Source organism: Desmodus rotundus, chromosome 4 (genome assembly GCF_022682495.2).
Source record: "Desmodus rotundus isolate HL8 chromosome 4, HLdesRot8A.1, whole genome shotgun sequence".
In the NCBI taxonomy this organism is placed as follows: Eukaryota; Metazoa; Chordata; class Mammalia; order Chiroptera; family Phyllostomidae; genus Desmodus; species Desmodus rotundus.
This window is the reverse complement of record NC_071390.1, coordinates 131,762,221-131,790,150: the sequence shown is the minus strand read 5'-3', so window position 1 is coordinate 131,790,150 and position 27,930 is coordinate 131,762,221. Positions and strand designations below refer to the sequence as shown.

At 39.3% G+C, this 27,930-nt stretch overlaps 1 protein-coding gene and 1 non-coding gene across 4 annotated transcripts in view; one reads left to right on the top strand and one right to left on the bottom strand.

Moving 5' to 3' along the window:
- FRAS1 (Fraser extracellular matrix complex subunit 1) overlaps positions 1-27,930 on the bottom strand; it is a 423,027-nt gene that overhangs the window by 346,185 nt on the left and 48,912 nt on the right. The gene's annotated exons all lie outside the window — the stretch shown is intronic.
- On the top strand, positions 4,639-4,754 carry LOC112296452 (U5 spliceosomal RNA). Its single transcript, XR_002973900.2, has one exon. It is a non-coding gene; the product is annotated as a U5 spliceosomal RNA (small nuclear RNA).

Below are 27,930 nucleotides of genomic sequence, written 5' to 3'. Positions count from 1 at the left end.
GTTCAGACTGCCAAAGCTACCTGGAGACAGGGTCTTGTTTAGGTAATGGCAAAACAACTGCTTCTTTACAGAATGTTACAAACAAGCCAAATTCAAGTACTCATAGTAAAAAAAATCACCCTCCCCACCCACTGGGTGGGCATCATTGTCTCCTCTGGTCAGGGGAGCTTGGCTGTGGCCATGAGAGTCATTCACAAAATGAAGCAGATGGAAGCAAATTGAGTTGACTGGCTTTTTCCATACGAGCCCTGCTGAAGATCCAGAGAGAAAATATATTTCAGTTTTAAGCCACCACTATAGATGTTGTCAAAAAAATAAACAGTGATATCCAAAAAGATGAAGACTTTGAGTTCAAAGAACACACAAGTTCAGATACGGAAACAAAAGCTTTGTAAATGTTTTGCACCTGCTGAGCACACAAAAGTGAACCTAAGAAGTCATTCATGAACATCCATTGCTTTTCAATTAAGTCCCATCCTACCAAATGAGATTCTTCCACTTCCACCCTTTGAATGCTTCCAGTAAAAAATTATTTGGAATCAAGCTTTAACTAAGATTCCAAGAGCCCAGAAACAGCCGAAGGCAAAGGAACCGTGGACTCTATTTTAGAACTGGTCAGCCAGCAACAGCATAATGAGCACAAAGGGAGAGATCGCCACATGAAAGAATTACGTTGTTTGCTGTTTTGTATGTATTTTTTTTTTACTCTAGCTGCTTGGCAACTCTCCTAGATCACAGCTTGGGGAAAGAAATGTATCTCCCTGATGAAAAATGAGCTAACAGAGATCCCATTGATGGGCCACTCACCAGCTCTGTACCAGTCCATGGGTTTTGCCCTACACAAGAAACTCAAGCAAGCTGATTTCCTGAACAGAGAAAAAAGAGAGGAGGAAGCTGTGGAAAGTAAGCCAGGTATGTTTGCTCAGATATAAAAGATACCATAGTACAAGCAGAATAACATTTCATCCTGACCACACGAAGCATGGTGTTTAAAATGTATAATTGAGCTTTCTTCTTTATTGTTTGCTCTTCACAGCAAGTTATAAATAAGCTCCTAGAATGCCGAGTGTTTCTATATTAGAAAAAGCAAGTGACTGTATCATCAGTTAACTTGAACAAAAGGTCACAGCAGAAATAATAGTTTTGAAAAATAACTTCGCTTTCTAACTATAATCTCCACCTCGGATTTTGTTTTCTTTCCATTTCAGCACAATCTACACTATTGACTTTACTCGTGGTAATGTGCAAAGAGGAAAATTAGATCAGTTTAATTTTCTCATTTTTCCATTTGTTTTCAACAACAATAACTATCTTGTTCTTATAGTAAACACATGGAAAAATGTTTTTGTTCAGAGTCTATGGGTCCAGTTCAAAACTAAAGCAATCCACAGGGAGGTTCTTAACAAATGGCACATCATCTTAGGGGGGTTCCATGCCAGCCTATCAACGTGCACCAAGAACCTACCGAAGTCAGACCCTGTCCTAGGCGACACGGACACGAGATCAACACATCAACACGCCACGGCCTCATGTTTGTATAGTTTAATGCAGCTACCTCCCTCAGCGCTTTATTAACTGTGTGACAATCATAGAGAAGTGAGGTGAACAATCAAAACAATCCAGTCCCTCACCCCAAAGATAATGGAAAACATTAAAAGGACACTGTCACACAGGGTCACCTTTGCTACTCTACTACTTCTGTGCCTCCCTAGGCCAGGAAGATGGTAGGAGGAAGCACATCAGACCCCAGGGTGGAGAAGACCCAAAGACAAAATCAATTATTTGCTGCTAGACATTCAAGGACTGAGTATATTTAATCTCCTAGGTAAAGTACACATTCTTAGTATATGGAACTGTGATAAAAACTCTCAGGAGAGTTTTGTTTTGTTTGCTTTTAATTACCCATCTGCTAAGATTTCCACTTTGCTTACTTTTGCATTTTTTCCCTCCAGGGGTTGAAAGTGGATTTTCTTAGTTTTCTGTTTTTTAAATATTAACAATGAGAATAATTTTAAATGGTGATGAGAATAATTACATGAATGCAATTAAAATAGCATTAAAAATAATTTTAATGCTTTCTGACCCTCCCAATGACAACTGAATTTCTTTAAGCCTATGTTAGGTGTGGAACAACCGCAGTGGTACAAAAGCCTGGGCCCCACACCCGCGATGTGGCCAGCTTGTAAAGCTGAGTGATGGGCACATGAGAGTTATTTATAATGTTCTTTTTCCTTTTAAGAATTTTTATAAAATCTTATGATAAAAAATATTTTCAGTGGGTTTTAGGCGAACAGACCAAGGTTGTATCAAGCAAGTTACTTAACTCCACTAAGTCTGAATTTCTTCTTCTTTACATAGAAATAATATAATTCCCTCTAAAGTGTACATCATTATTTCCAAGAGAATAAGGAGATCAAGAGAAATAGTGGGTACAATTATTGTCCGTGTGTTCCCATGAGGCATAACTCATGATACCAACCTCGACGGTTAGGTGGTTTCATCTCTGAATATAAAGGGAATGCCACATATTAACTATACGCATATGTATGAGTTGCTCAGCCTTATGAAATAGGGATAAGAAAAAAATCCCATAAATTAAAAGTGGCTGTGATGAAGTCAAATTATAGTGAAAAATCTGCAATTCAAATTTGTAAAGACAGATAAATTTCTACTGAACAAAAGACTAAAGAATTTATAGAGGTTCCTTAAGTAAATAACTTGATCTAGTTGGACCAGAGAGATCTTGAAAGAACACTGGACCCATAAACTTTGGTTGACCATCACTGGGTAAATGTAAAATCAATGTTATGAAGAAAATTGGTTTACATAATATGAAAAGGGAAGAATTATGAAAGTTGATTCATGAAATATTAGAAATCTGTTAAATTATTGCATGTTCTGCTCTCAAGATTACCAAGAAGCAAAATATACTTTGAAGAACACAGCGTGAGTCTCTTGCATTGCTTTACTCCTCCTTTTCTATTATTTTAGAAATTAATAGCATCTCCTCATATCAGATGAGGAGGAGGACAATCTGATGAAATATGCAGTCTTATCACTTGACAAGTGCTAAATATTCTAAATATATTTGAGTTTTGTTGAACAGTGAGAGGAAAGGGCCAGCTATTTTTCATTTCACAAAGTGCTTTGGCAAACAACGCTGAAAGCATCCAATAAGAATTTAAGGGATTAGACAAAAGGCAATGTAATCAGTTTGCTAACAAGCTGAAGTCTTGCTCGTTTCAGAGAGTGACTGATTCAGTTCAACTCTATAAAAACTTACAGAACCCGGCTCTACTCTGAGCACCATGATGGATTCCGGAGATTCAGAGAGGAGCATGCAGGCACAGACCCTGTCCACACGGAACTCTCAGTCTAAGAGATATTAACACTGGACATTCCCAGAACACAAAGTGTGGACAAGGAGGCATAGCTGAAATTAAGGCTGGAAGGCAAGCAGAAGGTCTTGTATGCCACTGGCAAAACCCTCTAGGGATATGGCCAGTCTTCAGGTTAGAAAAATCACTGTAGCACCAGAGTGGAAGAACCTGCAAGATGGATAGGAGGGAGGTAAGAACACCAATGGGACAGGGAGAGCTGTTTAGCTATAACAACAATCCAGGCGAGCAATAATGAAGGCTCCAGTTTATGCTGGGTCATTGAGAAGAGAAAGAAAGGAGTGTCCTGTGCTATATTTAGGCAATAAAGTGAGTAGGACTAGTGGGCTCGTGCAACATGACGACAAATACTGAGACCAATTTCCCTGGAAAATGTCTCATCAACTTAAGAGTCATGTCAAATACAAAGCATTATCACTGGGAACCAGAATTACATACAACCAAAGGGTAAACATTTATTCCCACTGATTCTGTGGCACACAGTAAGACCTTGACAAATATCTGTTGAATGAGTCGATGAAGTCTCCAAAACTGAATCATTATTATCTGTGAGATATCAACTCTGGACCACTCTTGATCAATCAACAAATATTAACAAAAGGTTTATGTCCAAAAAACAGGTCTGTGTGATATAAGGGACATACAAAAAAAAAGTGCAAGAGAAGGGTTTTGAATTCAAAATGCTTGTCAGTAGGCCTGAACAATTAGGCCTGAATTAAAGCATATACTCAATTTAAAATCAGCAAGTCTTTTAACCTCCCCTGGAGCCTGGAGTAAGCAACTCGGAGTGCTAAACAAGGGCATGCAGGTAAGGAGCTCAACCTGACCCCATATGTTCAGTTACCGTAAGCCATCCAAGTGTCCTTCCTGCCCCTCAGTCTCCCCAGTGAGGGGCCAGAGGGCGGAGAAGTCCTGAGCAGCGCCCTGCGCCTCGAGAAGCCACACAAAGGGTCGCACTCCAAACACACACAAATTCGTAAGAAAAGATACCAATTTAAATGTGTGAACAGATATCAACCTTTCTTAATGGCAACACCAACACTCAGTTCTCCAAAACATAGCATAATAGTACAATGAATTAGAACGTCATACGAGCAATGTGAATATCGATTCAGTTTCGGGGCTATCTCTTAGACTCAGTCCTTTTCAGAATAGTAGTTCGCCAAGTGTGATTTCTTCCATCTCCAAATAAATATTACTTTTTTAAAGCTAAGGCACTACCTTAAAAATTAATATATCTATACTCTGGTTTCTCTTCAGATCCTATAAATCTTTCATCTTTAAATAAAGATTTCTGTGGAGAGGAACAATTCTGAGTGTTCACTCAATGTTTTCAGGCCTTGCTTTGGCAAGGCTAATATTACCAGTATGAAAAAAAAATTAATATACCTTCCCAACAAAAACTAAGAGTTCTTGAAAGTTCTGGTCAGCTGTTAAGCCGTAGCAACTCTTCTGGTTATAAAAGGAAGGTAAGAAACATGAAGGCTTTAGAAAAGCCTAGCTCTAGGGAGCCACAAAACCAGCTCTTCATTAGCTATTCTTCAGCTTTCTTGATGCTCCCTATTAGAAGAGAAATGCAACTGAAAGCTTTTGCTTTTAAGTCTGCATTACACCTTGAGGAATGTATATTTTTAAGAAAATGTCTTACTCTTTCAAAGGCAGGTAGGTAATAGCACACTTTGAGAAACCCGTATTATTTATCTTTTGTACTTAGGACAAGCCCGTGATCTTCATCTTCCATTAGCCCTACCTTGAGAGCACAGAAAGTTCCCTGCCAAAATAACAGGTTTCACTACCCTGAAGCACATTGTCTTCCTCCAATGACACCTTTTGCAGAAGGTGAGGCAGATGACTTAACAGATTTTTAATGACTAGCTAGGAGAACAAAAGTGAGGGTCCCCTGAGGGGTGGAATGTTGTCGGTTCGCTATTGCATCCCAATGACCTAGAACCCTGACTGGCACACAGTAAGTGATCGATAAATATCTTTGAATGGAGTGTGCTATTTCAATGTGGGAAAATGGGAGTGTTTCATCCATAATAAAACGTCAAGGTATAAGAGAGGCGTTAAAAGAAGGTTCCATAAAAGCTCTGGCTTGAACATACATCCCATCTTCAAAATCTTAAATAATTATAGTATGAGTCAATGTTTGTGAGCACTGTATTTCTTTAGTTACAAAAACCTTGTTTACAATGCTGAAAAATTACAGGTGGTTTGGAGTGTGCTTTTCTCCCACACACTCAGTGCCCCCCTAGAAAGCCCCGCACAACCAAGCTCAGTAAATACGACAAGGCTGGCCTTGGCCTTTGGCATAAGACAATAAAATACAAAAGGAAATAAAAATGCTCTAAGCAGTGGGTGTCCCCAAGATAAACAATGTTTAAAAGGCTTCAACAAGAAAACCAATGGTGATATGCAAACATCCTTTCTGCATTCACAGCATAAATCACTTCTCAGGAGGTCTGGGTCTCAGGGTTCTAGTTAATCTTTGGCTGCAGTAAACACTGAAAGCAATCAATCTCAGAGGCTTTGGAATTTGTATAAAGACTTACTGCCCTTACAAGCTAGTTTCTCCAGTCTGGATACTTTTAACTTTTCCTTTAGTCGCTAAAAGTTCAACTGAAGTGATATATCAACTAGCAAGCTGCCCTTCGATCCAGCAAACTAAAAACAGGCCCTTTTAAAAAAGGACAAAGAGAAGATGCTTCCTCTTTAAAATTACACACAAGGCTGATAATTACTTCTAAATACTATTAATAATCCTGTCTAAATACTATTTAAAAACAAAGAAAGATAAAATCATTACATCATAGTTCACATGAAATGCTATCTAGCTGTTTTTTAGTCTGTGTTCTACAAAGTTACCAGGCAATGGAAATTATTGGGGTAAAACAAACAGATCCCCAACCCAACACAACACCCTGCAGCTACACTTTTATCTCTTTTATATACTGGGATTTGTAAAAGAGATTTCATTTGAAAAAATAGGTTCTTTTCTAAAAGAAGTTTGAAAACAACTTATCTTGTCCAAAGTTGAGCACTCTTGCTTGAAGGTAAGCTAAAACTGACATTTAAACTTCCTTTGGGGATCTGCGGGTTCTTCACAAGATAGGCTTTTCTAGTCCTGAGACTTTCCTCCTGTCTGGGAAAACACACGACGCTACTGGAATCGGCCCCTGTGCTAACGTGACTTGAAGAGAGCGAGCAGCATCATTGACCTTGAAATTCCGACAGCACAGGACCTTGATGTTCTGCTTCGTGATGTCCAATCTACGCATTTGCCACCGATGTGCCCAACTTCCCACTCTCTTTCCACACCCCGCTGCCCCTCTGAGCCACCGTGGCGGCTCGGACTTTGGCAAACACAAAAACACCCTCCGCAGACACCAAGAGGTGAAAGGAAGGTGCAGATGGTGACAGGCTGCCACCAGCTCGCTTTCTCGAGGTTGGAAATTGAGCCCCCTACAGGCGACACATGCCCTGAACATGAAATTGACTCAAGGCCTGTCTTGAGGTACATTGTCTGAGGAACAGAGAAAGGATATGAGAGAAATCTAATAAATAAGGGAATATCTCTAACAGGAGAACTACCTAGCCATTGAAAAGAATGAGTTTGCCCTATGTGGTGATGTAAATAGATCTCCAAAATATGTTATTAAGTGAAAAGGTAAAGAACTGTATGTAAACTATACTCCCACTCAAGAAAAATACACATGTACACATACACAGGTGTGCTCACATGGAAAATGTTTAGAAGAAACCCCAGGGATGGACAGGAAGTGTTTCCTGTAAAGAGTGAGATGGCGGGGCGGGGGTGGGGGGGTCTACAGTGCATGGTATAAGCTTTTGGTTCTATCTGAACTTCTTACTGTCAGTATGAATTGGCCTCATCATTTTTAAAATATATCTGAAGAATATAAAAGACTGAAAAAAGTTAAAAAGAAGGAACCAAAGTTTTGTTCCTCAGAAACAAAATTTAAAGAGGAGAAGGAGGCCCTGGCCAGGTAGCTTAGTAGGTTAGAGCGTCAAGGTTGGGGGGTGGATCCCCAGTCAGGGCACATACAAGAAGCCACCAATGAATGCATAAGTAAGTGGAACAACAAATTGATGTTTCTCTCTCTCTCTCTCTCCCCCACCACCTCTCTATCCCTCTCCTTCTCTCTCTCAACTCAATCAATACAATTTCTTTAAAACAAAGAAGTAGAAGGAAGCAGTAACACAAATCCAAAGCCAGATATTGAAAAGCCAACTTCATATTTGCTGCCAAGACTGCTTAGGTCCTTAACCAAACCATGGCCTTTGCTGCAGGCCTCTCCCTCCGCCAGCTCTGTCCCTACTCTGTGTCTGCAGGATCCCAGTCACTGCCTCCTCACAGGTTCTCAGGGAAAGCCAAAATACAAAAGGGCAATGAATTCCAAGTCTGGAGCTCTACTCTGCGTGTAAAGAAACGGCAATATAGGAATGGCTCTCCGGACAGATATAGTATGATTTACGTTCCTTGAGAGTTTTCAAAGACTGTTTCTGCAGCCTATATTTCAAACTAAGCAAATATTATTCACAGGAGAAGTGGGCTGCTTCTGCTGCCAGTCATGAAAAAGCCTCATTTTCACCTGATGAAACACAAATCACATGGATTTTGCTGGTGCATGTCTTCCTACAAATTCAAGGGTCTTCCAAAAACATTGTGTGTTCATGGTCACTATAACTTGCAATAATAAGCACTACTGAGAACAAAAGGATGGATCATGTTAAAGATGAAATCAAAAGAGGTTGAGCATCTGGTCAAATTACTGAGTATCAGGGGCTATGGTCCACCAATACCCAGCAATGATCACCAGAACACTTAACACAGAGGAACTTGATGCTTAAGATGCATTTTGAAATAAATAATTAAGGACACGAATACATAATTAATAGCTATATAGCACAAGAAAATCGAAGTGTTAATTTAGAAACTCAAAAATACTTACTAAATCTCAATTCACTTATTTTTTTAAATTTTTCTTACATAATTTCAACAAAATTGTTTCAAAAATCCTTTGGGAGTCCATCTTTTCTAGGCTGAGACTGACTAGAAAACATTAAAGTATGCAATTATTTTATTATACTGAGTTATTTTATTACACAATGTTTTTTAGCTGAAATTTAAGTGGAGATCTATTTCCTTGAGCTTCACTAGTTAATAGCTTTGTTGTCTTAGACAAGTAACAGGCTTTTTCAAGCTTCATTTCTTCATCAACAAACTTTAAAAATTAATCAGGTGGTCACTATCCTATTTTCATCTCTGAAAGTCTACAATTCTATGTGTCTCCATTAGCATACTGCTCACCATTGGAAAATAAAGTCATTTCTATTTGTTTTAAAGAAACAAACCAAAAGTTCCAAACAACTTAATTTCTAGAAGCTGTTCACATGCTTTGTAGAAGAGATCTTGAGATTTAGAGTGAAGCAATAACATTTTCATTACGTATACACAAGGTAACCGCTTTTAATGTTTTATTATTCCCAAGGTCACTTCCAGATTGGACTACCTCCACAGAACAGGTTAAGAAAATTCTTACAATGAACAATTCAATTTAAAATAAGTTTTCAGGAAAGTACCACAAAGATCAGGTTACCAAACAGTGCGGCAGTCAAATTCTCAATCAAATGCTCGGCCTTCCTCAGACAGAGTCTCACAATGCAATGTAGTGCCCCAGGATCCAATAAAGCTTACACTAAACACTTACATATAGACAAAAGTAGCTTGTATTAATATCATCCCAGCTAACACTGGCCTCATAGTTACTCTGTATGACACACATCCTCACCCAATGAAATGAAAGGAAACTGAAGCCAAGAGACATTATTTAGCAAACATCACATCGCTGGAAAAGGGCAAAACTGGAACACGAGCTCAAAATCCTTGTCTGACATTCTCCACCCTTCTTCCAAAGCTTCTACTGGCCATTAATAGACTCCTTCCTCAGAGTCAGGTCTAAGTGTAACCTGAGTTACCACATTTAAACCAACGTGTGATAAGTGGCATCATTCTCTACATTTTGTGGATGGGGAAGCGGACTCAGAGTGAGTGGAGACGTGACATAATGGCAAAGCTGGAATGAAAGCCCAGGCTAACTGACTCCAAGCCTGTCTGATTTACCATTAGGGAATATGGCTTCCCTGCTAAGAACTTGGCTCCAAAACTGTTCATTCATTGTGCGTGCAAAATTACTCTGTCAACTCACAATGCATTTCTCTCTTTACAATGGGGATCACATTTTTATAAGACTGTAATCGCTACAAATTGACAAAAATCAGTTCACCTTTTGTTCCAAGGGAACCAAAACAATGCTACATAATAGTGGTCAATTAATCTGCGTTGAAGGGTTCAGCTGGGGTGGGGTGGTGGGATGGGGAGAAAAGGCACACAACTGTAATTGAATAACAATAACAAATTAAAATTAAAAAAAAAAAAAAACAATGAATACAGACCTGCAACATCTTAAGCCCCAAGTCACAATTGTCTACTAAAAAAGTTACCCTGCTCTGGGTATTAGAAGAAAGAAAGAATGAGTGAGCGAATAAATGACTGAACTATTTTGTGGAACCTAAATTTTAGCAGGTAATTGAACAGAAACTTAAATGAAGAACAGGAGAAAGCATCATGGAAATGAGAACACTTTCCCCTCTCCATGGAAATCAAAAGAAATCTAATCCTCTATTTGATAAAATAGAATGAGAAGATGAAATTAAGTCTGGCTAAAAGATGAAAAATGACTTCAGGGATTCACTTTGTAACAAATGTCTGCTGTATTGAGCCAAGCACCACCAATGTGCTTTTGGCAAATATCAATGTTCTTACTCTCCAGAGGAAGCCTCACCTATGACCACACATCACCAGAGGCCCTAGAACTCAGACTCCAGCCCTGACTCAGTCCCGGTTCTATTCCCTGTGGGGACTCTATGGCACAGGATCAGCAGCCCTCCTTCCACACATCCACACTCTTTCATTTCTCCCTCCTCTTCCTTCTTTTTCTTCCTTTCTGCCCCTTTCTTCTTTTGTCTCCTTGTACATGGAGTACAGTAGAAAGGTTGCCTGCAGAAATAAAAATCTGTGTGCTAGAAACACTTCCACTGAAACACAGTAGATGGAACAAGTGTCCATCTCCACTTTTTCCCAAAGCCCCACCATAATGAAACAAAAGAGATAAAAGTATGCAAATGCACAACATCAAAGAGAAGAGCAGGCAATGACAGTGAATGATAGAGATCAGTTTTCAAAGATAGAAAGCAGAGAGACAACACTGACTGACATTTCAGGTTTCTCAGCTTTAAGTGCCTTCAAGGGGGGAAGGCTGAAAATGAGAGCTACAAACACACTTCTGATGCACTCCCACAAGCCCAGCAGAAGACTGAAGTTTTACCCTATGAAGAGGCCTAACCAGAACTGCCCTGAACCAAGGACCACCAAGAACCACTCAGTGAAGCACCCTTCTGAAAAGGGAGAGGTAAGTGAAAGTCTGTGTACTGAGGAGACCACCAGCCCCCAAACCCACTTGTCTTCTAGAAATGCTGACTTCCAGGCTCCCTCTGTAGAAAGATCCAAAATCAAGTGACAGAGGAAGGATGAGGGAGGGAGAGGAGAAGAGAGGAAGGACAACAGATGTGTTCTGTAGGAGGCAGGACAGAAAAGGGGGGGGGGGTTATCAATGCAAAAATTTATGAATATTTTCCAGAACTGAAGGGTATGAGATTCCATAGTGAAGGCAAGTATTGAATGTCTTTAGCACAAAAGATTTTGTTAAAACCCCCCAAAATACACCATAGTACATCATCATGAAATTTCAAAACACAAGAGACAAAAAGATCCTAAAATATTCTAGAAGAAAGTAAAAACCCAGTCACAAAAAAATGATTGGGAATCACAATAGCTTAAGTCTTCCCAATAACATTGAAAAACAGGTGATAATGGAATAATATCTTCAAAATTCTGAAGGAAATCACTTACAACCTAGAATTCTATAGCCCACCTTATTATTAATTGAGAATAAAGGTAGGATCGAGACATTTTCAGATACACAAAGTCTGAAAAAGGTTTGTAAACTTTGAAGTACTCTATAAAAGGATGTTCTTGAGCTCACTGAGACTGCTGATTTACAAAACAGACCTGCGTGGAGCCATGATGTGACTTCAGGGCTTCGAATCCCTCAGTGAGGTTCTCCAATCCTCCCTTCAACCCCCTGCACCCACCTCAGGTTGGTTTCCTCAAGTGGGTGACTTTTTGGTAAATATGTGAACATAACTTTACAAAATAGCAAAAATAAAATAATAATGTTATGAACAACGGAAACAAACGTAGAGAATCCAAATCAGCCACGCTTTCACCTCTCTTGGCTTGCATATGGATCCTGGACCCAGAAGGCCTCTTAGAAATTAACTGTGGAAACCACTGAGCAAGAACATCCTTACTCCAATCTCTGTCTCTCCCATGAGTTACCCACACAGAGTAAGGCATATTGTAATGTTCTCCTGCTTCGATGCCCACCAGTGTCATCCTTTCGGAAACCCAGACTCAGCACTTTCAGAATAGGTTAAGAATAGTTAGGTAAAGCTCACTTTAAAAGTTTATGCCTTAATGTTGGAGACAGTATTGGAAACGTATACTCTCATACACTGTTGATGGTGATGAGATTATAACTTGGCACAATCTTTCTGAAAGGCAATTAAACAATGAATAAAGGAAGCCATAAGAATATATTTTTTTCCTCTCATCAATTTCACCTTCAGGTGAAAATGATCAGTGTTTTGCACAAAAATTTAGTTTCGAGTATGTTTATCACAGCACTCTTTATAGTAGCAAATATGTTGCGCACAATACAAATGTCCAAACACAGGCAATTGGTACACGTGAATAAATTAGGTCATTTGGTCATTAAAATAATTCAGTTGAAAAATATTTAATGACATGGAAAAATCATCATTATACAGTATTGAGGGGGGGAAAGATATAGAACAGAATACACTTTTGTAAATAGATGTAAATCCATAAGCAAAGACATAAGAGTTTCAAAGAATAGTTATCAAAAGCCATTGTGTGAGATTTAAAATCTCCCAGTAAATCTCCTTTTTGCATGTTTGTATTTTGTTCAATGAACATGTATCACTTTATAATAAAAAAGAGGTAAAAAGTTGTTTCTTTCTAAAGCTGGTTAAGCAAAGAACACACAGTGCTACAAAAAGTACTGGTGACTACAAAAGTGCTGGTATTTTCTAACATTAACATACATTAATTTTTTAGTATGAGGAGGAGGAGGAGGAGGAGGAACAAGATGATGGTTGAGGAGCAGTGTTGATTTTGGGTATTTGTTGGCTCAAACAATAATTCTCCAAAGTCTAGAAATACAGTCTCATCAGGGGTTTATCAAATTTTCTGTCTTTTCAAAAACACCAGTTTTGACATTGTTCATTCTCTTTTTTGTATGTTTGTTTTTATTTCAATAATCTCTGCCCCTATATTCATTATTGTCTCCTTCCTATTACTTTTTTACATTTCATTTATTATTCTCTTCTCCAACTTGTTTAGCTTTTTCAGCCTTTCTTTTTAAATTTATGTATATATATTTAAGGATATAAATTTCTCACTATTCAATGCTTAGCTGTAACTTACAGTACCTTTATCATTGTGTTCAAAATGGTTTCTAATTTCTTTTGTAATTTTTTGACTTACTATTTTTAAATTTTTTTCTAAAATATTAGGAGTTTTCTAATGTTTTGTTAGTAATATCTAGCCTAATTTCTCAATGCTGAGGAGTACTTTTACATTTTAACTTTTTGGAAATTAAGAGATACTTTATGCTTGGCATATGTTCATTTTGGAGAAACATACAATGTGTCCTTGAAGGAAATGTATATTTTGCAGTTGCTGTGAGCACTGTTCTATTAACTATACATCATTTTGGTCAGGTTGAATAACTTGTTCAAACAGTCTATATCTTCTGATCTTTTTGTCCACTTATTTATCAATTATTGGTAAAAGTAACTTAAAATTTCCCATTGTGATTGTGGGTTTGCCTATTTCTCCTTGACATTTTGTCAATTTTTGCTTATATATTTTGAAGCCATTTTATTAAGTATATACACATTAAAAAGTAATGTGTATTCCTGGGTAACTGACTGACTTAAATGCCACTCTTAGTAATTCTTACCTTAAAATACTGTAGCTATACTGGCTTTCTTTGGCTTCAGTGTTTCCATGGTGTTTCATTTTCCAAACTTGCACATTCAATGTTTCTGAATCCTTACATTTGTTTCTTCTAAACACCATACAGTTAGGTTCATTTGTTTGCTTTTCCAACCTATTCATCTTTATCCTTTGATAGTAGACTTTAATATTTTATGTTTAATGGAATTAAGTTTAAATCCTTCGTCTTACTATTTGCTTTATATTTGTTCCTTTTTCTCTTCTTGCCTTATTTTGGACTTATCAAGAATTTTTATTACTCTACTTTTCCCTTCATTTGCTTGTTAGCTATACATTCCTCAACTATGCTTTTAGTTGACACCCCAAGGATTACAACATGCATCCTTGACCTATTAAAGTCCAAACTAAATTAGTATTTTCACTACTTCCTAGATCATACAAGGACCTTAGCAGTCTTCCTATGTTTAATCCCCTCCAAAAACTATGTACTACTTCAGGTGTATATGTTCATTTTATATTTTCAAATTATTTTTGAATGGTCAGGAATCATTTAAATTTACCCACATATTTACCCTTTTTGTTGTTCTTCATTCCTTCCTTCCTTCAGCTTCCTTCTTAAAGTCTCTACTGCCCAAAAAATATACTTTGGTATTTTGTTTTGTGTAGATTTGCTAATAATAAATTCTCTTGGTTCTTACATGTTTAAAAATGTCTTTTTCACCTTTATGTTAAAAGAACATTTTTGCTAGGTATAGAGTTCCACATTGGCAGTTTTTCTTTACCACTTTGAAAATAACTTCCCACTGTTTGCCAGCTTTCATTGTTTCCATTGGAAAATCATCGTATTATCTTGTTTCTTCTTTCAAGGCTGTATGTCTCTTTCCTGGCTGATTTTATGGTTTTCTCTTTATTTTGGTTGCCAGTATTCTTACTAAGGTTTCTTTTTGTCCTTTATTCTGTGTAGTGTTCAAAATGCCTGTTTGATGTCTCTCAGTCACTCTTCAAATGTTGCTTTCCCTTTCCTTCTCTCCTTTTTTGAGAGACACTAACTACAAATTGCTATAGAGCTTACTTTGTCTCTTACACTGTTTTCTGCATTTTCCTTCCTTTTGTCTCTCTGTGCTCGCACTGAATAGTTTCTTCTGCTTTATCTTTCAGGGCACTACATCGCTCTTAAACTGTGTCACATGTATTAAAGCCACTCACTGAGTCCGTAATTTCTACTGATTTTAACTATATCAGTTTTTTTACATTTTTTCTCAGTTTCCAGTTACCTACTAATTCTCAGTCTTTTCCTTGAACATATTAATCATAGTCATAAAATCTCTGATAATTCTATTATCTGAGAGACCTTGGTGGAGCTTTTCTTGTCTTTTTGTTTGTTTGTTTTTGTTTTCAGTTAACATTTGTCTTCTCATATGCTTGGCTATTCTGCATGAGTACAGAACATTTTTTATTAAAAAGCAGAGCTCTTTGCAGGCTCTGGGTGATGCTAACTTCCTCTGGAGAGGAATCATTTTACCACTGGCAGGTAGTTAGTCTAAAGACACCAACAATTCTAAAATCATCTTAATCCAACTAGGGATTAAGGCTGATTCAAATGCTCAGTTTCAGTCCTTCTGAGACTAGTCTATTTCCTGCTCACTGGCTTCTCGGATGCAGCCCTTCAAGTCCTTAAATGAAAGTCTGAGTGTTTAGCAGCCCCGTCCCAGGCAGACTCTAATCCCCCTTGATCCTCCGTCAGCCCCATAATTGTACTAAAAGCTGTGCTCAGTTTCCCAGCCTCTCACAATCGCTTTCAGACACTTCCTCTCCTGTGTCTTGGTCCTATAATTTCCTACTATCTTAATAGCTCTCCTATTCCTTTAAGCAAAGGCTTTTTCATGTTTTGTATATATTATGTAGTTCTTTAAATGGGAGAGTTAGTTTAAAATAACATGGTCTACCTTTGCCAAAAGAAAACTCCCCCACCTAACAAGTTTTTTAAATAAATCCCAAACAATTTTTTTTTCATAACCCATTCCAATTTGGGCATGGACTATGTTCTCTTGATTAAGGGTGAAAGGGATAATTTGTGTACTCTAGAGGTAATAAGCCAAATACCAATTTCTATGAGACTGTAATTTCTTTCAAAAAACTCAAAAAGAAACCATCACCTAACACTTCATCTGTGGCTCTGACTTATGACATTTCTAAAAGACATTTTCCCTCTCAAAAGATAAAAGAAGCTTCACATATCCCTTTTTTTGCTATTGGTTTATGTCATTCCAAAATATGAGAACTGTAGATGACTTTACAGGTCTTCTAGACCAATGCTATAATTTTACAAACTATAAAACTAACACTCTCAGAGGCGAAGCACTTTTCTTGAGGTTATACAAGAAGTTCCTAAAAGAACTGGAAAACTAAGTTCACATTGAGGGCTTTTGCACTAGATACTTAAAATTGAAAAAAGCAAAACTTCAAAAAATGTTTATTAGGTAAATAAATAAAATGGAAAATAACAAATTATAATATCTGAACTTAATATGTATCCTTACAAACAAACCGAGGAAAAACCAGAGGTAATTATAAATTTAAACATCTGACTAAATATCTGAGGTTATTAAGAAACAATTATTTTGTTAGATATGATGTCATTTTGGTTACATTGTCAAAAGAATCACTATCGTTTACACATACATATTAAATATTTGTTGATGCAATGTAACTAGGATATACTTCGAAATAATATAAGACGTGAAGAAGTAAGAGAGTGTATAGATTAAACAAAATTGGCCAGGAATTGAGAAATGGTGATAATACATAGTTGTTCATTACATTGTTATTTTGTATTTACATGAAATTTTCCATAATAAAAAGTAAAAATAAAATAAAAAGGAAGTAACGTTCATCTGTTATTTTTTTATCAAAAAAGTTGCCAAATCAATGAATTAAAGGGGCCCAAAAGCCAAATCCAATTATAACAATACATTTCAACAAATCTCTCTAGATATATATGCTCAGCCAATCTTTAAATAATAACGTCTATAAAGTAGGTAAGTTAAGCAAGAGGCAAGAGAATGCATTATTTAGTATAAATCAACCACCTTTCTTAAATACTTCATCACACAAATATTAATAATTTTATTCCCAGAATCTTTTTTTTTAATTTCAGCTTTTTGAGGAGTAATTAATTGGCAAGTGAAATAGTAAAATATTTAACATGTACATCGTGGTGATTTACATATGTGGTGATTTACATAAAGGATTCTTCCCATCTAGTTCATTAATACATCCATCACTTCACATTTTTATCTTTGTGTGTGTGTGTGTATGAGAACATTTAAGTTCTACTCTCTCAGTAAATTTAAATTATACAATGCAGTGTTATTAACTATAACCTGTTTTAAAATCTAAAAGAAATTATTTTATTTATGCTAATGTGTTTTTTATTCAGTGTTAGAGGAATCTTAATATTCTATAACCCAAATTCTTTCCCACTAACAAAGCAGCCCACTGTGGAATGTTAGCTATATTTAAGGTATTGCAGAATCCAAGTAAGACTTATTAGAGAGAAAAGGACAAACTGCTGGAGTAGGCATTGGAAGGTGAAAAGAAATAGCAAAGATAAAAACAATTAATGTCCCAGGTCTCCTGCACATTGTTTTTTTGTACCTAAATATATCTAAAAAGTAATGGCTTGAGGGATGGGGGGTAGTCCAAATAAAAAATGGAAAAAATTTTTGGAAAATGATTTTATCATACACTCCATCAAATTTTTACCGCTCAGTAAATAGTCTGCTAAGTGTTTGTTTGGTTATGCCTAAACTTCTTTTGGTATTCCCCTGTGTCCTTGCTGTCACATCCCGAGGCCCAGCTCTTTGGCCCCTGGGGTCAATACCGGCCTGCCTGTCTGCCTTGTCTGAGACTGGCACACAGGCAGTGTGCTACCCCCCACCAGTGACAGTCTGCAGAAGGCAGCATATTATTATGATGGGGAGGGGTTCTAATTCCCCTCCAAATACACCATAATGCTTTCCCAAACTAGGCAAGTCCGTGAGCCCAGAGATGTGAACTCTCAGTGAGCTAGGTCATTCTAATTTAAATACTCAGATACACACCTACACCTTGTACACACACACACACACACACACACACGGTAGTAGTTGCTTATAAATCCCAGGTACCAGAAACTAGAAAAATCCTCAATATTCAGTCAGTGTTTACTTATCTAAGACTAAGGAAGATCAAGCTTATTTTTTCAATTATTAAGTACAGTTCAACAGCAATTTAAGTAATAGCAGCTAACATTTACCAAACGCTTACTCTGCTATAAGGCAGCCATTGTGAGAAGTTCACAATCCCACACTAGTTCATGCACATTCATTCGCTCGCGCACCTATTTATCTCATTTAATTTTCAGAACAACCCTAGGAGATAGGTACTAAACATGTCCCCGTATCACAGAGCAAAAGAAACTGAGGCTCAGAGAGATTATGTCACTGGTACAGGGAACACAGTACTAGGTGACAAGGAGTGATTATTATATAACAGTCTTTTTATCAAGGCTGTAAAACCAATCTGATTATGAAAACAGGCAGTAGGAGCAGACAGTTAAGAGAAACTGCATAATCCTTCAGATACATTCCCCTACACACATCCCGAATGACCATTTGGGCTTATCTGTAATCCTGCTGATCCCTGGCTTAATTCTCCCTGAACTTCTGACCACATCCTCCCACATATTATTAGCCTAGAGCCCTCCTGAAACAAACAACTCAGGTCTTAACCCTGGAGCCAATCGGCTCTCTGTGACCATCCTTACTTTTCTTAGCTAAATTCTACATTTGGATAAATCAAAACTGTGAACGACAGAGTGGTGTCTATTCTGCGCCATGATTACTCTTTTACTCAAAATGAGAGCAGCAGTATCACACCTGACCCTCCAAGGCAACTGGCAGTGCGGCTCTCGGCAGGCAGGAGCCCGAGACCAATGGTGGACGGAAGGCAAGTGCCTGGTGGAGGAGTCCAGGGTTGGAAGCTCCCACCTTAGATTGAGCCAGCGCACACTGAGTGCACTTGGCCACTAATATCCACCAGAACCCATTGACCACATACTACCACCAAAAAATACCATTTATCCAGCCTTCTCTATGCAGCATTGCACTAAGCATTTTGTACAATTACCTATATTAATATTTAATACTACTCAGTGAGGTTCATGTTTTTATCACTGGTTAACAGATAAGAATCTGGAAGCACAGAGAGTCTTTGTGGTGTGCCCAAGATGACATGGAGACCAGACTAGAACCCAGTTCAACCTAACTCCAAAGCACATGCTGTTAACCCCCAGTCACACTCACACATGCCCCCAAATCCAGGCCTGAAGTTCGCCTCTTCTTCAGAGATGAGTGAAGAGACACCTGCCAATGCCGAAATGATACACACCAAACATGGGCCATCTACTCTGGGGGCTCAACCCAGCCTCCCCAGAAAGTATGTGAAGTTTCCCTTGTCAATCATCTCCATTTGTAAGAGAGGATGCTGTTAGCACTCACCATCCTGAGTAATCTGAAGTAAAAGAACATTATCTTATTCAGTGTTGAGTAAAACAGCTTCTTTACTATTTATGTGGATCTGTGTGTGTGCACAGACACAAATTGACATTTAGTAAGTATAAATTACTGGCTCAAATAATCCCGTAGGACCATCAGGGCCTGTAGAGGGCCTTTGGCCATTTCACGGTGGCCACGTAAGCCCTCAGACTCTGCCACAGGCTTCACATCTTTTCTTACGCTCAAGGGGAAAAAGGAAATAAACCAAAGGACTATAAAAGCAACTTAAATATACAGCTGACCCTTGAACAATGCAGGGGTTAGGGGCACCCACTCCCCACACAGTCAAAGTCTACATATAAGTTTCGACTCCCCCAAAACTTTACTAATAGCCTACCACTGACCAGAAGCCTTACCAATAAAACAAACAGTTGAGTAGTGTGCTGTTAACCCCCAGTTTTGTTATATGTATTATACACTGTATTCTTACAATAAAGCTAGAGAAAAGAGAATGTTATTTAAAAAATTATAAGGAAGAGAAAATACATTTATAGTATTTAGTGAAAAAAATCCACATATAAATGGACCCTCGCAGTTCAAACCAGTGTTGTTCAGGAGTCAGCTGTTGCATGGGCCTGTCTGGGCTCAGAGAAACCATAGCCAGGGGGGTGACATGAGAGGCTCTTAGAAAGGACTTTGAGCAGTGACATTAAGTTTATTTCCTTTGGAGACCTTTTCTTGCTGGGAAAGGAACTTTGCTTCCAGCTGTGTCAGCGCCAGCAGCCCCAAGCCTCATGCGTGCTGGTGCCCACTCCTCCCCTGAAGGCTAACGGGACTGTTAGCTTCTCGTGAGGTCCTGTGCACTCCCAGCATCGCAGACCCTGGCACTGTACTGGCACACAGTAAGTACACACAAAACGTTCTTGAATGAAGAATTAAACAAATGGGGTGGGAAGCCGCTACAGACTCCCACCCCATTGTTTGTATGCCCCCCGAAATTTGTGTTGAAACCTCAACCCCAACGTGGTAGTATCCTTAGCCCTTTGCCATGAGGTTACAGCAAAAAGAATGCCATCTATGAACCCTCCCCAGACACCATTTCTGCTGGTGGCTTATCTTGAACTTCCCAGCCTTCAGAACTGTTTCTGAAGTTGTTTGGACTGTTTTTGAAGGTGTAGATTTCTGTTGTTTGTAAACCATACAGTCTACAGCAGCCTAGACTGAACAGAAGCTCACACTTGTAAGAGCTGTGTAGTGTCATCAGCCCCTTGCCCTTTCCTTTCAATACAGAGCCCTGGGAAGTCCTGAGGGAACTTTCACCCTGGCATGCAGAGAAGGGCAGGACATCATTGGGGTTATGTCAAGACCTGGGTTCCCCTCAGCTACTACTCCAGCTCCAATGCTGGCTCCACCATTCATTGGCTGCCTGGCCTTCAACCAGTCACGTGATATCTTTGAGCCTCTTCCTTATCCAACAACTGAAGAGATTGGGTTGGGTGTTGTCTAAGTGTTATAAGCCTACTTCTCTTAAAATCATTTTCAGCCCAAAATCTCTCTTGGGCTCCCTCAGTTCTGAGTTAAAGGAATATAAAGTTGATCCTCATTACTCAAGGAGTCCACATTTGCGAATTCACTTTCTGGCTAACGTGTATTTGTAATCCCCAAACTGATACACACAGCCTATTCTCAGTCACTTGGGAACGTGCACCGGGCAGCAAAAGACCTGAGTAACCTGGCACGCACGTTCCCAGCTAACGTCAAATATGGTGACCCTCGGCCTCCTTTTTCAACTCCCATGCTGTCCTGTTTTGCAGTCTATTCAGTGTTGCATTTTTTTTTTAATTTTTACACTCTTTTATTGGTGATTTTGCTGTTTACCATGGTCCTCAGGCATAGTGCTAACGTGCTGGCTAGTGTTCCTAAGCTCAAGAAGGTTGTGAGGATCCTTATGGGGAAAATGTGCATGTCAGATAAGCTTCATTAAGGCATGAGTTACAGTGCTGCTGGCCATGAGTTCAGTGTTCATAAACCAACAATATATGTTAAATAAGAAATCTTTAAACAGAAACAAACATAAAACAAGGTTACATATTGATCAGATGATGAAAAAGCTCTGATCAGAGGCTCCTAGGGGAAATCCACATTTCCCCTAGAAGCCGTGGTTCAGTATTTGCTAATTTGGTGTTTGCGGTGACTTTATAGAGTATAACTATTGTCAATTACGAGAACTGACTGCACACTCAGTCCGGACTTCATCTGCAGCCGTGTAAGTGGCATCCCCGGGAGCAGCACAGTGTGCAGCCGGCCCACCCCTCCGCAGCAGCACTGCCTTTGAGATATGATCTAGTTAGAATGAATGCTACTGAGAAAACAAAAATGGAAACTCTTATCCTTAACCCATCCCAAATTAAAAAACTTTTCTGGCCCCTTTAGTCTGTGTTCCTGATGAAATCATTGCACATGACCTGGGCTGCTGACATGGGTGTACCCACCTGGGAACCTGGTGTCCCATGGAAGGCTTTTCCTCCATCCCACTTATATTAATACAAGTGTTCTGAATTTTGCAAGAAGAAAACCCAACTGTTTCTAAGCTTCCTCCTCAGATCAATTTGTAACTGTCATTAATAATTACAGATGGTGCCCCCCTGAGAGTGTTCTCCGCAAATCCACTGCAGAAACACAGGGCAGTAACAATGAATAATTCAAGCATGCACTTGAAAATCCTCCTGGAAGACATACTGGGAGATTTTGTTTTGAAAGGAGAGGAAACACAAGAGCAAAAATATGGCAAAGCAAAGTTTTTAAAAAGCAGGAAGAGAAAGAAAGTTGTAGAAACAAATTCTACTTGAGAAAGACTGATTATCAGCAAGGTGGATCAAAATTTGTTTCCTTTTGCAACTTGGGGTAAGTTTTTGGTTTTTCTATTCTTTTATAATATAATTTGTAACTATATGTCTCTCATATAGAGTCAGCCAATCACATCACTCGTGGTGTAACAATTTTATACAATTAAACCCTGCCAGTATGCAATTGTTATTTGAGACTGTGGAAATTAGTCTAAAATAAAAGAACACTCTTCTTAGACTTTGAACTCAGATGTGGAGGCTCAAATCCCACTGACACCACTTTAGCTACATGGTTGTCAGGAAGTGGTTTATCTTTTAAACTTCAGATTCCTCATTTGTAAAGTGGGGATGGTAACAGCACCTACTACATAAGGTTGTTTTGAGAATTAAAATACTTTATATAAAGCACCTAATACCATACCTAGAATATGAAAACTGTCCTTTATTAATGCATTATAACTGGTAAATCGCATACAGATCTAGGTCTTTTGGGGGCTTTAAATCAGCAGGGAACGCATCTGACAGAAACACCTTCGGAGTTATCTGTCACGGAAGGATTGATGCAGGCAGGAGAAAGAAGAGAGAATAGCAATTTTCTTTTGAGTTTCTCAGGCTCTCCACTTTTCTTCTCTCATTGCTAAGTAATGATCAATGACTTCCCAGAGACCAAAACTAATCCCACAAGTAAAAATGATGTGATTACAGGCCTGGCACCTGGAAGCCACAGTAATATCCCACTGACATGAGGAGGGACAAGTGACAAGAATATAAACTTGAGTAGCAGACACAGGAAAAAAACCTCTGAGGACAAGTCTCTCCCATAAGCAACTAAGAGGAGGGGAAATAAAGAATTCTGAGGCTCAAAGGAAGACATGCTACTTCTAACGTGTCTAGCAGCTCTCATCCTACCACATAATAAACCAGTCTCGGTGGTTATGTTCCATAGGAACCTGTCTGATAGCCCTCACGGCAGGAATACTGATAATGGAATCCTAACTTTAAAATCACCACGTCTGTAGAAAGGCATCATAAAATACACCATTAAGAAAAGAAAAAACCCAAATACCGGCATCAGCGTAGCAGAGAACATCATGCCCTCCCAGAGGCATGGTTCAGGAAGCCTCCAGGTCAAATGGTAAACATTCATGGGCAGGACGAACACAGCTAAAAAAAGGAAAAGAGGCCAACACAGAGCTTAAGATACCGTGTGTTGCTGTCATCATTGATCATTGATCAAGTGAGTCATTTAATTGTGCTAGTTCTCTCTCCTGTAGAACACAATGGAATCATGGGATTTGGAAAGACCTTTTGGTTCATCTCATCCAATCTTCTAACATGCCTGTGAATCCTGATATATACCCATGGGTTTAAGCAAGGTAAGCTAGTTGGGATGGGACATAAGGGTAGTCTATGAAACCAAAAACCGGGTGTGAGAATCCCAATCCACACCTCGCACTATCTTGGTCCTTAATGTGATCGGTCATCTGACACCTCCTCTGCTCTCAGTCTATCACCCTATCTATTGCTGATATCGCTACAACCCCTCCCCACGCCCCCAACCGCTATGGATCCCATGGAATGCTGACATTCCTGCCAACACCCTTATCTTTCTCATCCTGGTACTTTGTCACATGGTTCCCCACAAGCCACTAACTCTGGACCAAACCTAACATCTGATCTCTTAGGGCTGCTGCATATAATTAGACAAACCTTGCACACTCCTACATTGGACTCCACTTCAGATTTGTGATTTCTCTTAGCAGCTGGACCCTTGACCAGGTCACTAATCCTTTTTACTTGTCCTTTGTCTGCTCCCTCTGTCTGAGTCCAACCCACAAACCAGAACAGTGAGCGCTTCCTGTTTAAAGTTGGGAAAGAAGAGAAGGTTTTGAGGGCTGGGTCCTGCCATGGATTTTTTATCCAAAAATCCATTTGCAAAATTGCTGAGCTGTGGAAAGACAAGAACTATGGGTAGAAAGTACAGCTGAAGTTAATAAAGAGGCAGAGAAGCTGATTATACGCCTAACTGGAAGTATTTAGATTGACTTACAAATGGAGAGAGGGGTGAGAAATCAGAAATTGAGGCACTAGAGAGAACAAAGTAAAGTGTAAGTCCTACAGACTGCTCCAGATATGAACTTGTAAATATGTGACCACCTAGCAGACCCGGGCCTTCTGTGCAGGCCCCGAAATCTGCTCCAGGGACCTTGGGTAAGACAAACCAAGCTAAGATCTCTCCCATTCCATTCAGTGGTTCTTCCAACCTGAACTTCTCTTTACAAACCCTCAGTCATCACGTGCAAACCACCCCAATTATGCCAAACCACTCACCACAAGAGCATCTGAATCTTCTTCTAACCTGTTGTCCCTTCTTTTTTGCTTCCCAGGGGGAGAGATATTCCTCCTTCTGTCCCCAGCAAATCTCTGTCTACTCTCAACCTATCCCCTTCTGATGCATAAATTACCTAATGAATCTATAAATGCTCCTCTCTCCTGCATCTGCAGACATCCCTATTCCTCTAGATGTCTCCTTATCTTAGCCCAAAAAGTGCCTACAATTCTGAGGTCAAGATTTAAATTGAGATTGTCATTCAAACATTCACTCCACAAAACTAAGAATGCTGCATTGCTGGACTGAAAGCTCTGAACACCCCCAATGCAGAACACTGCTGGTGCTGTTGCTTATATTGCCAGGGATGCTTTTTTTGTTTTTACTTTGTTTTAAGAAAGCGCACATTATGGACCACCAAACCAAGACCTGATTTCTTACATAAACACTGAACTAATACTCCAAAGAAATAGGAATGAGGTTCTTTTCCCAGCCAAACCTGAATTAAAGGTCAATAGCTATTGGCTGTCCCTTCTGGCTCCCTACATCCTCTTCAGGGGAACTCTGGTCTGCACAAGGACACCTAATGGTAGGAGACCTGGGGAAAACCACCAAGAAACATGAGCCAGCATTGACAGGGCACCAACCTTGCAGACCTGAGCCATACACAGTAGGACAAGGCAAAGGGATTTTATAGGCTAAGTCAGGGACCACACTGAAACAATACAGAGCTTTAACAGCCTATTCAGTGAGTCCATTTAATAAAACAAAGTACTCCCCTAGAGATGGTCCCAGGTACCTATTTATCCGCAACTACTTAAATCCATGCTGAACTTATTGCATAGTGCTTGATTTAACTCTAGCTAATGCTGGTAAAATAATTTCAGATTTTCCCATTCTTATAGGCAACATGCCTGAATAAGTAATTAATAGCTCTTTTTTTTTCATCCCACTTGAAACTATGCTACTAGTCACCTCATGCCACTGGGCTCCCTGGCACGATGCTCTAATGCTCCAATGTGGTCTGCCCTGCAGTAGATTTCAGCCCCAGAAAGCATCTCAGAGGTAAACACACCTTCCTAATACCAACATATCATCTTCTCCGAGCAGCACAAACTTGGCTTCTGCCTATGTTGCTTTTATCATAAAGACTTAGCAAAGACATTTTTAACACAATAGTCATTTTTCTCACCAGACTACATAATTCCTCTATAATCATAAAGACAGACACATTCCTTACTTTATACAACCCCCCCCCCAAAATAGTATAACAACTCTTTGTGCATAGGCAGGAACAGTAGGGGAAAGAATAAAGAAAAATCATTTGGGCAGGGTGGAGGGGCATAAAGAAAAGCTGAGCTGAGAGGAAAAGTCTAACATAGCTGTGCGTGACTTCATAAAACAGTTGAGAATATGTTTCCTAAGAATGTAAACCCCTACATCAAATCCTATGTGACTGCATATCAGTATCAGAATTTTAGTTCTGGAAAGGGGGAAGATGGAAACAACTGTACATGAACAACGATTTTTCAAAATGTGTTATAAAAAATAAATAAATGAGAAAAAAGAATTATTTCTCTTTAAAAATTTTTCACTCAAGGCACAATGAAAGCACATGAGAATACAGCAAATCTTCAAATATTGTGTATCATAAGAAAACATATAACTTTTAGTCCATGTGTTAATAATATGTAAAAGAAGTCAGAAAATATTAGAATCAAAAACATGGTTTCTATGGTACTATCACTCACTGGCTAACAGATATACTGGTTACTAAGACTAAAGCTCCCAGCAAACTCTCCCTGAAGCTGTGAGCTGCCTGCGCGGAGAGCCATGTCTGCCCGGTATCATCAGGGCCTGGACCCAGGGCAGACGCTCAGTAATGGTCTACAAATGAATGGGGCTTATCAATGACTGCTCATTAAGATGAATAAGCTTTAAGGGTTGGTTGCAACTTTCACAATTTTAATTTTTTGAGACAGAAGAATGAAACTAAAACTAACGTTTGAACCAAAAAGATTGTGGAGATAATGGAGCCCAAAGGGGGTACAAGTACTGATTTGGGTGGACTTGATTAACACCATTATCACTAGCAATAAGTAGGCGGCACTGAGTTTGCAATCAGTGCTATTAAAGTGCAAAATATCTAATCGATAGATTTCTCTATACAGGTGCTATATTCCTATACTCTATGTTACACTCTTATACCTGAAACTTAATGTCATCATTCCATTTTGGAATTTACTGAGCATCTTGTATGTGCCAAACACTGTGCTACATAGTATTGGGCACATTTAAAAAAAAAAAAAGTTGGTCACTGTCAATAAGCAACCTAAAAGTCTGGAATGGGTGATAGAAATATAAACAAAAACAAGCCCCCCAAAAGCACCACATACAGTAAATAGAAAGATGTCCAAGGGAGAGAAGTACACAAGGAGGGATTAATGCAACATTCTGGGGTGAGGGGAAGCATCGTAACGAGAATAGCACAGGCAGAGATCTACTTGAAAGATCAATTAGAGCTGCCAGCCAGCCAAGGCATAGAAGAGCAGGCCAGGAATCCAGGCAGAGACACAGAAGTGAGAAGCAGCTTCCTGCTTCGGAAAATCAATAAGTGGGTGCCACAGTGGAAAATGAGAGAGAGAAAAAAAAGAATGGAAGGTGAAGAGTTAAGAGCTGGGAAGAAACTAGACAAGGATAGGCCTTGGGAACCAAGCTAAGAAATTTGGACCTCATCCTAAAATCAATGAGACCACTGATGGTTTTAGGCAGAGGGAGGTGAGGGGCCAATTTTAGAAAGACTGCACTGGCTTCAAAGCATCCTTGACTACCCCAGGCTACTGAACTTTCCTTCTCCAGACTCTGAGAGAACTTACTGTATCACTCCAGTTACCCCTGCGCCGCCTTGTACTGTTACTCTGATTGTGTGTATGCAAGTCTTAATTCCCCATTTTAACTGCCCATTCCAGGAGGCCATGGACCATTAACCAGACTGTTTCTTTATTTCCCAGGGATTGCCACGACATTCTCAATTCAGGATCCACATCCAAGACCGCTCTCCTCAATCCAAGACCCTATATGCAACTGCCTAATCAGCATCTTCCCTTGACTTCTTCACACATATCACAAAGTGAGTTTGCCTGAAACTTCCTCCGCCTGTGCTCCTTCTCCCAGTGAATGGTGTCACTGTTCACCCAGTTGGCCTGAGCCCTGAAACTTGGAAATCACCCTTGATCCTCTTCAATTACCAAGTCTTACTGACCTTGCTTCCTAAGTATCTTTTAAAACCCTCCTCCTCCCCCCCACCCCCCACCCCCTCCTCACCCGGACAGCTATAACCTTGGTCAGAGCCTCCATCATTCACTCTCACCCCATCCAATCTGTTCTCAGGGCCATATCCAGAACAATGCTATCTTTATGACACTGCAAATCTGATCACCTCTCCCCAGCTCTAAACCCTATCTTAATTCCCACTGCCTTGAGATAAAGTCCAAACTCCTTAAAGGGCTTGCAACCCTTCATTAGGGAGCCCAGGATTACCTCTTTAACCTCCTCTCTCCCCACTCTCCTCCTCCCATTCCACATTCAGGCTATTCTGAATCCTTTCAGTTCCTCCAGTAGCTATTCTATTCTCTCT